The sequence below is a fragment of the Rutilus rutilus genome (genome assembly GCF_951802725.1).
Source record: "Rutilus rutilus genome assembly, chromosome: 5".
In the NCBI taxonomy this organism is placed as follows: domain Eukaryota; kingdom Metazoa; phylum Chordata; class Actinopteri; order Cypriniformes; family Leuciscidae; genus Rutilus; species Rutilus rutilus.
In genome coordinates, this window is record NC_140213.1 from 1,987,074 (window position 1) to 2,001,232 (window position 14,159).

Consider the following 14,159-nt stretch of genomic DNA (forward strand, 5'->3'; position numbering starts at 1 on the left):
TACTGCAATCACTTTCAAATGACTGTAGAGCGGTGTATCCCCTCCCCCAGGGCCATTTTATGATTAATTGAAATACATTTCTTACATACAGCTCCTTTAACTAAAGGTATACCATTTCTAGTCGTGTTTCCCGAACCATACCTTAGGAAGCCGCTAAAGATATTCCTTCTTACGTGCGACGTTACCGGGTGCTGTCCGTGGCGATGCTGCTGAATCTGCTGATATCGATGGCTTGAGAATCAATTATTCTCTCGTGCAGGGGCTGTTTATGTGAGAAAGCGTGTTCTTTATAAAAGAAGCACTTCAGAAATAGTTGAAATTGCATTTATTAGGACTTATGGGATATTATAAAAAATAATCCAAACTATAATAGCCTATAATAGTCTAGCCTACATATTTTTTAAATTGTATCATATATTGCTGCCATAATAACCATTTCAAATGCTGCGATGAAATATTGTTCTTGTAAATACTTTCCAGCATTTCAGTAATAAAAGTGTATGTCATGTACGGTGCTCGGCAGTGATCAAAAAGGATTTAAACAGTGAATTTTGAATGTCTTCTTGTAAACTCAGAGATGTGGATTCAGACGGCATTTAAATCACCACACGTTTGTCAGAAAACAGTAGGTACTTTGGCCAGGGATTTTTACGCGGGTTGGGTGAGAAAAAACACTGATATTATGGATTCGGACGGCACTAAAATCACCGACTTATACCCCTATAAATGTTACAAATACGAGCCCATGAGAAACAATTAGCGTCCGAATAGGACTTAACTGACAGTAGCCTATGCTTTCACTGGCCTTTAAAAGTGCTCTTTTATTAAATTAATAATATAATATATATAATAGTATAATTCAAATTCTAACAACAATCAGTGTAATGACAATTTTATTCTTTGCATGAAAACACTTGAATTCGTCTAATTGAACACTGTCTGGGTGCATTAAAACTTCAGAATGATTTTCACATAGACCTGCAACAGTGATGAGGTGAAGCTAAGAGTGGTCCAGACCAACCTTCCGAACGTATGACTTACAGAAGGTGTACTTAACTAAGAACGTTTCGGGAAACACGTATTAATGATAAGGTACAGCTTAAGGTGTAACTTAAGAACGACGTAGCGTTAAGGAGGTTTCGGGAAACCCAGCCCAACACACTAGAGCTGAAATTACAATCAAGTGCTTCACATGTGCTTTAGGAAGTCGACATGTCAGAATAATGTTCACGACAAAACATTATTAAAACACGATCATTTAAAATGAACATTAAAGTAAACTTTTAATTTAACATCATTTTAAATTGCATTTTTATTGATGTTTAGGTGTGTTATTAACAGTCAGAGTGATCTCTTATTTCGTTAATATGATATTATCTGCAATTACAGTTTATATATATATATATATATATATATATATATATATATATATATTAAGAATTAAAAAAATAAGATTTGAAGTAGTACAAGTGCACATTCAATGCAATTAACCCTTTATAATTGCATGGAATATTTGCTATTTATGTGTCTTTTTGCACAAAGGAAATATTGATTATACTGATAGAAAAATAACTTTTGGTTTAAATCATTTAAATATTGATAGAAAAGCTCATTGTCATCGTTGGGCCATTGCGAGCGATCCGTTGACTAACACAGTCTTTCCTCTCTATTAAGAGCGGACAGATTTGTGGACCTGTGGACTTTTTTAAAGGACTGCTATAGTCCTGCACTAAAGTTCATTTTTAGCTCTCCACTTCTTCACGATGACAGAATCTTGGCATGCGCTTTTATGAATAGAACTGAAGTACTTTCCAACCGGCCAATAAACTGGGATCCCAAGCACGGCGTTGGGAAGAAACTCAGCAGCAATTCCACGGACACTCGAACGGATGCTCTCGAGTGATTGAACAACAGGACGTCCAGGGAATCATTATTGCCTGATTTTTGAGAGTGTGTGGGACATGAAATAATATTGATTGAGTCTTCTCAACATGTGGCCTTGACTCAGACAGTAAGACTGTGACGACGGCTCTCGAGTCGAGAGATCAGGAGATGAGTCTTCATACTGACACTTCGGCCTTCAGTGTTTTAGACCAACTGTAAATATATACCATCAAATCATGAAGAAAACTTCTGGAGTGACCATACTGGACCATACTGGACCATACTTGACCATACTGGACCATACTGGACCATACTGGACCATACTTGACCATGCTGGACCATACTGGACCATACTGGACCATACTGGATCATGCTTGACCATACTGGACCATACTGGACCATACACTCCATTTCATTTGTTCCCAAATTCCATTTTTTTTTCTTGGTTTACTTTTTTTGGGGGTGGGGTGGGGTGGGGTGGGGTGGGATTCCAAAAGCATGTGTAATTAATTTAATTCATTAAGCTTTAACAATTTAATTCATAATTTGTAATTTTTACAATAATAGGATTTTATGAATTATTTTGTAACTTTTTTTCCCCCAGAAATTCTGTGCTGTCTGCTTAAAATTTTGTGGATTCTGTGCTTGTTTATTATCAAAAACATAAAACTTTCTTTAACAATAAGTTGATCTTATTAGTAGTTTTACTTTGAGAAGTACATTGTACTGTACGATAGTAATGTATTTCTGTAATAATTTAAATCAAACTTTTATTTTGGCCTTTGAGTTTCTGGGCCCTATCTTGCACCCAGCGCAATTGACTTTGTACCCCGACGCATGTTTCATTCCTATTTTGCACCCGCGCAAAGCGGACTTTTCCCTCCACAGAAGCACGTCGGTTAACTAAGAAATACACTTGCGCTCCCCGGGGCGGTTCAGCGCAAAGAGGAGGCGTGTTCCGGCGCAAACGTTCCCTCATGCTATTTTACAGGTTTAGAAAACAATTGCGCCACTGACCGAAAAAAAAACCGTTTAAAGTCAGTGGCGCGTTGTGCATGTTATTCATATGCTATTTTAAGGGCGCATGCTTGGCCTTAATCAATGTAGCGTGTGCACAACACGCATACACTTTGATTCTCTCATCTACACACAGACGCAGCAGTTATCATTTTTGCAAATCATACATTATTACGATAGATAGATAGATAGATAGATAGACATTTTATTATAAAAGCATACATCTAGCTTACACATTTACCCAAATTATCATACGCCTGTTTAACCGAAGTTAATTTGGGTGTGTTTCTCCATCCCCAACGTCCCTGACGAGAACGTCGGTCTCCTCGGCCTTGAACCGCTCCTGTCGTGCAAATCCGGCGCCTGGCAAATCCGCCGTTATAATAGGAATCCGCTTTAGAACAAGCGTGCCTGCTCTTAAAGGGAATGTGAGATGTCGCTCTGATTGGTTTATTTCACATTACGCCCAAACCACACCTATGAATAATGAAGCTACTTCAGACCAACACATTTTAGATTTGCGCCAGGCGCAATTAAGAGTCATTTATCCCGCCGGGAAAATAGCAACAGCGCCCGAGACCCGCCCACAAAGTTACTTGCGCTTTGCGCTTTGACACTTGCGTTTCAGATCGTTAAAATAGGGCCCTCTGTGTGTATATCTGACAACAATTTTATCAAATGAAATCGTTATACAGTAATTTCTATTTTTATGACAAGATGTTTTCTGCACTGTGGAAAATCATAAAAAGTCCATAAAAGTTTAACCCCTTTAAGACTGAACTGCATACTGGATACAAGTTTGCTGTTAAACAGTATGCACATTAACAATTATCAATAACATTTTACAATATACATATATGTGGGCAAGAGTATAGTAGGCTACACATGCAAAACAGGAGAATGATGGACTAGACAACAACAACAACAAAAAAAAGGCCAAAGGATTTCAGCAACTAACACACTAAAGTAATTTGAACTAGATTAGCTTGAGAATGATTTGCTCCTGCTGAAGATCCACCTCAGGAAACGTGGGAGGATCTCGCTGATTAAACAAATTCATAGTATGGAATATAGTTCACCACATACTTTCAGGCTCGTAATTAACCTGTGCCAGCGCTCAACGCCTTTACATATCACAGCCTTTTCTTTTAGTCAGATACCAGAAAAACAACAACAGGAAACACACACACACACACACACACACACACACACACACACACACACATCTATCTGTATGTCTGTCTCTCTCTGTAACGTTTAGCAGATGAAGGAAGATAAGAATCACTGGATATGATCAGAATAGAGTTTACTGGTGACTCACATGAAGAACAGCATTAAACAAAAACTGACAAAGAACTGAATAGAACAGGGAGTAAAAATACACAGACACAAATGAGGGAACTAACCAGATACAGGTGGAGATAGATCAACTAATCAGGGACTAATGAGAAATGAGGAATCTATCTATCTATCTATCTATCTATCTATCTATCTATCTATCTATCTATCTATCTATCTATCTATCTATCTATCTATCTATCTATCTATCTATCTATCTATCTATCTATCTATCTATCTATCTATCTATCTATCTGTCTGTCTGTCTGTCTGTCTGTCTGTCTGTCTGTCTATCTATCTATCTATCTGTCTATCTGTCTGTCTGTCTGTCTGTCAATATAATTATCTTAAAAAAAAAAAAAAAAAAAGACATAAATCTATCTGTCTGTCTAATTCACCCGTACCAGATGTTTCTGGCTCTCTGTATCTCTTATTTACATGTTGAACTGATCTGTCAGCTAAAGCGAGCCCTGCTGACCCTCACCTGTGATTGCCACTGAAGTGCTGACAAGCTGACAAACTCGTATACGCTTAAAAGGAAAATAATAACGTTGTGTTTTTCTTTCAACCTTATTGTGCTCTGTCAGAAAAGTGGTTGCTAGACACATCAAGCATTAGATTTTTTTCCCAAACCAACAGCTTTCCAAGCAAAAAGTGTTTCTATTCAGAGACTGTGCTTCAAGTGACCTCAATTCCCAGAAGCGAAGAGCATGAATTGACTCATTGTCATTGTGTTTGAGTCTTATATTTTTTAAATCTTTGCAGCTAAATCATGCGGTATAGATTTAAGATAGGTATAGAGATTAATTTACCTGAGCTTGTCTTTCACATGTCCTTGCAGTCTTATTAGACTTTTGCCTACTTATTATCAGTCACATAAAATCATACAAGCATTTGAGTGAAGCTTTGTTTGACCTCGTGTCCCTCTGTAGCGTGTCCCTCTGTAGTACTCAGCAGTCATACTGTATACGTCAAACCAAGTACACAGAGGAGTATCTCATTACCTTTTAGTCTGGTTCAGAACCTCAAATGCTGTTGCTGGAGGGAAATCAATCAGTCATAGGGAATCATATTCCCCATTGCAAGTTTCTAGCAGTTTCACAATGAATGTGTTTATTGAATGTTGTCATAAACTGTATCATAATATCTAGTCTGAACACAGAACAACCACCTGGACAACAACCAGTCTGGTTTCAAAAGCGGCCACTCAACTGAGACTGCCCTGCTCTCGGTCACTGAAGCTCTGAGACTGGCAAGAGCAGATTCCAAATCCTCAGTTCTCATCTTGCTGGATCTGCTGCGTTTGACACAGTTGACCACCAGATCCTTCTATCACTCCTAAAGACGAAGGGCATCTCAAGTACAACACTCCTGTGGTTCAGGTCTTCCCTCTCAGCAGGTCCTTTAATGTGTTGTGAAAATGTGTCCCAAGATCTAGCTACTGGAGTGCCTCAGGGCTCAGTGCTGGGACCGCTTCTCTTCTCCATCTACATCTCATCACTGGGATCTGTCATTCTGAAACATGGTTTTCATTTCACTGTCCAGCCGGATGATCTGATGGCAGCTGATCACATCTCAGCTTGCCTGACTGACATTTCATGCTGGATGAAGGACCACCACCTTCAACTAAATACTGTGAAGACAGAACTGCTTGTAATCCCGGTCAACCCAACACTGCACCACAACTTCTCCATTCAGCTATACTAGGCTCATCAACCATAACTCCATCCAGGACAGCCAGGAACCTTGGAGTTGTGATTGATGATCAATTGAACTTCACAGACCACATTGCTATAACTGCCCTGTCCTGCAGATTTGCCTTATACAACATTAGGAGAATCAGGCCCTTCCTATCGGAGCTACACAACTCTTTGTCCAAGCACTTGTTCTATCCAGACTGGACTATTGTAATGCTCTCTTGGCAGGCCTTCCAGCATCACTGTCAGACTTCTGCAACTGATCCAGATGCTGCAGCTTGTCAAAACCAAGACACACACTGGTCTTTGTCTAGTCTTGGTCTCAACACACACTGGTCTTGGTCTTGCCTTAGTCTCAACACACACTGGTCTTTGTCTAGTCTTGGTCTCAACACACACTGGTCTTGGTCTTGTCTTGGTCTCAACACACGCTGGTCTTGGTCTTGCCTTACTGTGCATTCACACCGGACGCGAATAGCGCGTCAAAATCGCGCCTGCAGCGTCTAGTTATACGCTTGACCACTTTGTGTTAATTCGCGTGTCAAGAGCGAAATTGACGCGCGTAAAAACAAAAATTTGAAGCGAAATTTACGCGCGTCAGAGGCGAAATCCGGAGGAGAAAGTTTCGAAACCCGTTGGCGGCCATCTTTTTTAGATGTTTATCGAGCATTAGCATTAGCATTAATCGAGAGAGTCACCGCTCGTATATGCTCTGGAGAGCAGAAACAGCTGCATAGGGGACTTCGTCGCTGTACTCGGGTCCACCAGACCCTCCGGAGGGTTTCAGGAGTTTCACAATTTGCTCCAGGAGCTAGGTTTGGTGGACCTAACGGTGAGGACGCTGACGAGGACAGTGTAGGCCGTATAAGGCCTCGGCCTCGAGTGGTCGCTGCCTGACGAGCCCGCGCTGTACAGCCCGGCGCGAGGTTCACCCTCACCCGCACCCACCTAATCTGTCATTTATTTTTGTTTTGATAATAAATGGAGCCAGCCTCCAAAAGTGAAACTTGTCCTGTGATTTTTTTTTAGTTTTTATACACTAAATTGTGTTTGTTGTCTTTACATTAGATTAATAATGTTTAACATAATCTAGAATAGATATGGAATAAATAGCATTCAATACAAAACGAGTATCTCTCATATATTGAAATCAAGTTTTAATGTGAAAGATTTGCTTTGTTGTGCATTTTAGTCATATTACAAAATAATTTATTGAGGCCAAACATAAAATAACATTATAAACTGTCACTTCACCACGTGACAGCAGCAAGCAGGCTCCTGATTGGTTAACGCGGCGCGAATTGACGCAGAAGTTCAGATTTTTCAACTCGGGCGGCAGACGCGAAAATGCACAAAAAGCACTAATAAAATAATTTGCGCGTAACGCGCTTAACGCGCCAGACGCTCAATTCGCGGCAATTGCGCGAACGAGGCGTAATCGCGTCTACCGTGTCGCGCTCTACGCCTCATTCGTGCCGCAGGAATTTTTTAAGCGCGTAACGCGTCTTTGCATTGACTTAACATTGAAATCACTCGCGCCTGATGCGCTATTCGCGTCCGGTGTGAACGCACCACTAGTCTAAACACACACTGGTCTTTGTCTAGTCTTGGTCTCAGCACACACTGGTCTTGGTCTTGTCTTGGTCTCAACACACACTGGTCTTTGTCTAGTCTTAGTCTCAGCACACACTGGTCTTGGTCTTGTCTTGGTCTCAACACACACTGGTCTTTGTCTAGTCTTGGTCTCAGCACACACTGGTCTTGGTCTTGTCTTGGTCTCAACACACACTGGTCTTTGTCTAGTCTTGGTCTCAACACACACTGGTCTTTGTCTAGTCTTGGTCTCAACACACACTGGTCTTTGTCTAGTCTTGGTCTCAGCACACACTGGTCTTGGTCTTGTCTTGGTCTCAACACACACTGGTCTTTGTCTAGTCTTGGTCTCAACACACACTGGTCTTTGTCTAGTCTTGGTCTCAACACACACTGGTCTTTGTCTAGTCTTGGTCTCAACACACACTGGTCTTTGTCTAGTCTTGGTCTCAACACACACTGGTCTTTGTCTAGTCTTGGTCTCAGCACACACTGGTCTTGGTCTTGTCTTGGTCTCAACACACACTGGTCTTTGTCTAGTCTTGGTCTCAACACACACTGGTCTTTGTCTAGTCTTGGTCTCAATACACACTGGTCTTTGTCTAGTCTTGGTCTCAACACACACTGGTCTTTGTCTAGTCTTGGTCTCAGCACACACTGGTCTTGGTCTTGTCTTGGTCTCAGCACACACTGGTCTTGGTCTAGTCTTGGTCTCAGCACACACTGGTCTTTGTCTAGTCTTGGTCTCAACACACACTGGTCTTTGTCTAGTCTTGGTCTCAGCACACACTGGTCTTGGTCTTGTCTTGGTCTCAGCACACACTGGTCTTGGTCTTGTCTTGGTCTCAGCACACACTGGTCTTGGTCTAGTCTTGGTCTCAGCACACACTGGTCTTGGTCTAGTCTTGGTCTCAACACACACTGGTCTTTGTCTAGTCTTGGTCTCAGCACACACTGGTCTTGGTCTTGTCTTGGTCTCAGCACACACTGGTCTTGGTCTTGTCTTGGTCTCAGCACACACTGGTCTTGGTCTAGTCTTGGTCTCAGCACACACTGGTCTTGGTCTAGTCTTGGTCTCAACACACACTGGTCTTTGTCTAGTCTTGGTCTCAACACACACTGGTCTTTGTCTAGTCTTGGTCTCAGCACACACTGGTCTTTGTCTAGTCTTGGTCTCAGCACACACTGGTCTTGGTCTTGTCTTGGTCTCAGCACACACTGGTCTTAGTCTAGTCTTGGTCTCAACACACACTGGTCTTTGTCTAGTCTTGGTCTCAGCACACACTGGTCTTGGTCTTGTCTTGGTCTCAACACACACTGGTCTTTGTCTAGTCTTGGTCTCAGCACACACTGGTCTTTGTCTAGTCTTGGTCTCAGCACACACTGGTCTTGGTCTTGTCTTGGTCTCAGCACACACTGGTCTTAGTCTAGTCTTGGTCTCAACACACACTGGTCTTTGTCTAGTCTTGGTCTCAGCACACACTGGTCTTGGTCTTGTCTTGGTCTCAACACACACTGGTCTTTGTCTAGTCTTGGTCTCAACACACACTGGTCTTTGTCTAGTCTTGGTCTCAGCACACACTGGTCTTGGTCTTGCCTAGATCTCAACACACGTTTGACAAACCACATTACATGTTTAATTGTACATATGATTAGCCACAGTTTTGCTGCACATTCAGTCCAAAATGTGGAAATACAGTATACAAATTATTTTCAGGATTTGTATTTATTTATATTGTTTTATATTTATACTTACTATATTCAAACCTGCAAAAACATTTAGATGAAATCCCCCTTGGTAAGATAGTATTGCTTATCATAAAGGAAGGATACATTATAATATGGTCCCTCTTTAATGTTCCTGCATAGTATGTAAAGGTGTGTGTGTCTTTTTTCCCCCCTGTTTAAATATGATTTTTAATGTACCTGCAGTAGGCATAGTAAGTACTTTTTCAAATAGGAGCGATAAGACTCAGATGTTAGTCAGGGGTCAGTGCTGCATTGTCTATTTAGTCGCCTTCACTGGAACATCAAAGATGTTTCCACAGACAGAAATCACACATGAATAAAAATCACACCAACCACTTTGTAGAGAGAAAATATTAGAAAGGCTGAGGGAAGAGAAATAGTTTGTTCTGGTTGCGGCAGGAAGTAAATGACAGAGATGAAACAAATCAAGTCTGAGTAGCTTCTCTGAGTGAGCCGATTCTTAGTAATCAGTGTGACTGTATTGAGCTCTCGTCTGTACGGACCCTGATTTGCCACCAGAACACACAACTGTCTGCATTCACTACAGCGCCCTTGTTTTGTCACATCACTTGCATTTAAAAACAAAAAGTATAAGAATAGGCACAAAAGTGTGAAGGGATTTTGGGTATCGAGATGATGGGTGAAGATTTGGATTTTGTCAAAATGAAGGTCTGGTCGTCTTTAATATGTGTGGTCGTTGACCGGATCACTCAAACCACAACTACACAAGTAATATATGGTATAATACAGAGGTTGTGCTACAAATAATTATCCATCACTTTGATGAGATGTAATCTTTCCATCATGCTCCATTTGTATCATATCCATGAAAGAACACATCCATACAGTCTCATAAAAACTTCTCTGTCAAGTTCTGTGTCATTTGTGTGTATGTTTTTTTTAGTAATATGAAAAAATAACAGAGTGTGGTTAAGCAATCTAGTCACCCGCTTTATGAATTAATATCTCATTCATTTTCCCACTGAGCAGCATTTAAAATCTGTACTTTCTCTCCTCAAATCCTCGCTCACGTCTCTCGCCGGGTTTATATTCACAAGAGTGCTTAAAATATTAGATTTTTTGCCTTTTTACTTACACTGTAAAAAATTTGTAACACTCCCAAATCAAAAATTTCAATTGACCGATAACATCTAAATTTTTCAATTGGCCCAAGTGAAAATCTGTACATTTAATTTTAGAATTTACAGAATTTCACTTGGGCCAATTGAAAAATGTAGATGTTATCGGTCAATTGAAATTTTTGATTTGGGAGTGTTACAAATTTTTTACAGTGTACTTCAAATCCTCCTTTACTGTTTCTTAACCCTAAAAAGCCTACTGTATCATATTTGATAGATTAATTTCCAAGGCCTCTACATTATCAACATGATCAAAACTTTGCTGATAAACCAGTCGCACAGAATCTGCTCCATTCCTTCCATCGTCTGATTGATAGTTTAGACTTTTGTAGCAAGTAAAAGTATAATTGCACAAAAATCCACATTCACATGTCTTTCTGCGGTGACATCTTTACTGATTTGTATTAAGTAAACGCAACAATATCTTTTATATTGTTAGTAATATTTCAAGATGAACCTTCAGGCTTTTGAGAAACGTTTATTTGTTCATCTCTCAATAATCAGTGTATTGCATTGCATTATCATTTATAACTACAGACTATCAAAATTTTCATTGTACTTTTTGGCCTCATAAATATCAGCATCTGCACCAAATTGCATATTTTTGCTTGAGCCTCTTCGTGTTCTCTCTCTTTTACTAAAGGTTCAATAAACTGTTCCATTTAAAAATCTATATTTTCTGACTATGATTGTATATGTCAGGCTGTACAGGGTTGAGTAGGAAGAACAAAAGTGTTTTATTATGGCAAGCCTCAGAGACTGTCCAGAGCGCATGCATGTGGACGTCGAGTGCATCAGAGAGTTTTCCCCTGACACACACAGAAATACACATCTAACAAAAGTCTTCACACTAATGAAATGTCCCTGTTCTGTTTAGGGATGAAGTAATGATGGCCTGGAGGCAGTGCGATGCTCTCGTTTGAAAGCCTGTCTGCTAGTAGTTAAAAATGTTCTCCACTTTTCTGCTACCCTCTCAGATTGAAGGCTTATTAGTTCCCGTCTCTTGGACTGCAGTCTCCAATAAGACTGTATCAGCAAATCCACTTCATTATCCTCTTTAATTGGCTAAATAATCCCTCTCGCTCCCCACTGAACTTGTTTGTTGGTGGGCAGACTGGCGCTTTATGGCTGACTGGAGAAGATCTAGTCCATTTTTGCACACACACATACACACACAAAAATGTAAAAAAGATACACACTGTCATACAAACTCATCCACATTTCACTTCGGGGAGCTAAAGCTCTGTAGTCGTTGGATCGCTTCAATTACCAGCCCGAGCTCGTTCATTAAAAGGCAAAGCTGTCGATGCCGATCTGATCAGCTAATGGCGTGTTAGCAAAACCAGAGAGGGAACTTCACTCGCAGCGCTTTAGCCCTTTGAAAAGAGGAAAGCGGGATCAGCTGTAAAGGTGCAGCTCTTGGCTAGTTTTTTCTCCTGATAGATGGCTTCTTCTCGCCGCCGTGCTTTGCTTGTTTATGTTAATGTGTCTGATGACCTGTTGGTCTTCAATCTAACTGGAGGAAATGGCAGATGGAGCAGCGGGGTGTGATCCTTTGATTGTTATTCAATGCGTCCTTCACCACAAAGCCTCACCAACATTAAACACACAAGATGAATGGAAATGTGCACAAAACGCCGAGCTCGGTTTGCCGGCGTGAGCCCGGACGTGAGCCGCGTCTATTTACTGCCATTGCTTGATGATTATTTGACTTCAGTGTCTCGACTGCAATCCACAAATCTATACTGATTCTTTCGTACTAATGTGCCTTACATTAATTAAATCCCAAAGTCTACCAAAATAGCATAGTTAATGTCAGTGGTGGTGAATAGCAAGTTACATATTTTACAACACACACTTTATATATGGTGCATTGTAAAAAACATTTGAATGCATTGATAATTATATGACCTCATGAATTGTTACCGCAGTTATAATACATTAACACTTGCCTATTCATTGTTACAAGTAAAATGCATTAAAACGCACAACCAATTTCAGATGTAATAAGGAATCTTATTATAATGCATTTTAACTTTGGTTGCAATTATTTCTGAAAATATATAATGCATTATAATGTACATTATGACTAATCCATTATACATGAAGGCTTTAAGTAAAGCGTTACCAAGTTTATTTTTTTATTGGACTGACAATCATTTTGGCAGAATCAGAAACCATTGGACATATTTTAACATTACATACATTAGTAATAAAGTTGTATGATAGACGTTGGCAAGGAATTCTTTTTAGATGCCGGTTTTTCTTTCACTTTCTTGATAACCTCTCGACAGAAACTCTCCTCTCCACAGTTCATGGGCCCCTGGACCTTTAAAGAAGCCGTTTTAAGAGACACAGAATGACATCTGAGCCGAAGCCCACAGCGGTGATTCCCAAACTCTTCAGAGAGCCGTAGCGATGGGACGGTTCACTCAACTCGCCATGCAATATAGGATTCACAATCCTGGTTTCACGATACGACTTTCTCACAACAAAATGAGATTTAAGACGTATTATAAATGAAAAAGTTTCCTTTTATTATTTCTCAGTATATTAAACAATGCTGCACCTTTCTTTTCTTTTATGCCAAATAAAATAGATAAAACTAAATTGAAATTCCCAAATCCACTGGCACTTTCTTCACGCTCTTCCTGCTCAGAGGAATAGCAGAAATAAAAAAAAAGTCTACGTACAACAGTGACAGGGGTTTCACATTGTTATATAAAGGCAATGTTTTAATATTATTTGTTGTCATTTGTATCATTACACTTGCAAGAGTTAGAAAAATATGCCATATTAATCAACAAATTATTTAAAAACAATTCCATGTACACATTTAGAGAAAGAGATGGTAAAATAAATACAATACCTGGTTCTCGCAGCTTTCTCCGTTCTCCGCTGGTCTTTCTCTTACGGAGATCCCAAAGGGACATTGTGAAAAAAAAAGAGATCGGAGGAAAAATGATTTGGCAATGCTTTCGCGTTCCCCCATGAAACTTTAGACTCGCTTTCTCAGGGGAACACGAAACTCTGTGAACGACCGCAAAGTTTCTTGGGGGAACACACAAAACATTTGCTAGAGAACCCAAAAGCATTGGCTTATTTTTCCTCACATATCATACTTTTTTCATATCCAGCACCAGGTCCCCTGCGTATCCTCCAGATGAGGATTCTTTTTCTACGACGACACGAATACGCCAAAGCACTTTGTGATCTCAGTGGCTCCGGTCAGTGTGGTTTGGCCTGTTAACGTCTTCAGCTTTGGTGATGGATTAGATGCTGCATCACGTTTGTTGTGCTATTAGTGTGTATTAACATCTTGCAGTATCTGCACACAGTTTGTGGTCAGTCTGTTACCACCTCGTCGCTTTCATTTTTAGTCTTCGGAAAGTCAGAATGTCCTCAGATCTGAACGATCTACGCTTGTTTGCCATGTTGGAGGTCACAGCTTCAGCTTCAGCGCCCCTGCTGTTCAGAACATGTATCGCCATTCCTTTAACATCTCAATCCACTTGAATCGTCACATATTTTTATAAATTTTTAACCAGTCTATCGTTACATCACACCTTTTCCATTAAGGGACAATGTTTTCCCCCTTAAATTGATTTTCAGGTGCATTTATTACCTTTATAAAGGCAAAGTTTTTCTATTAAATGTATGTCATGTTTTATGTCAAATTATTAAAACTCCATTAATTTAATTATTAGTAAAATAAATCAATGCGTTAAACTAAATCAATCAA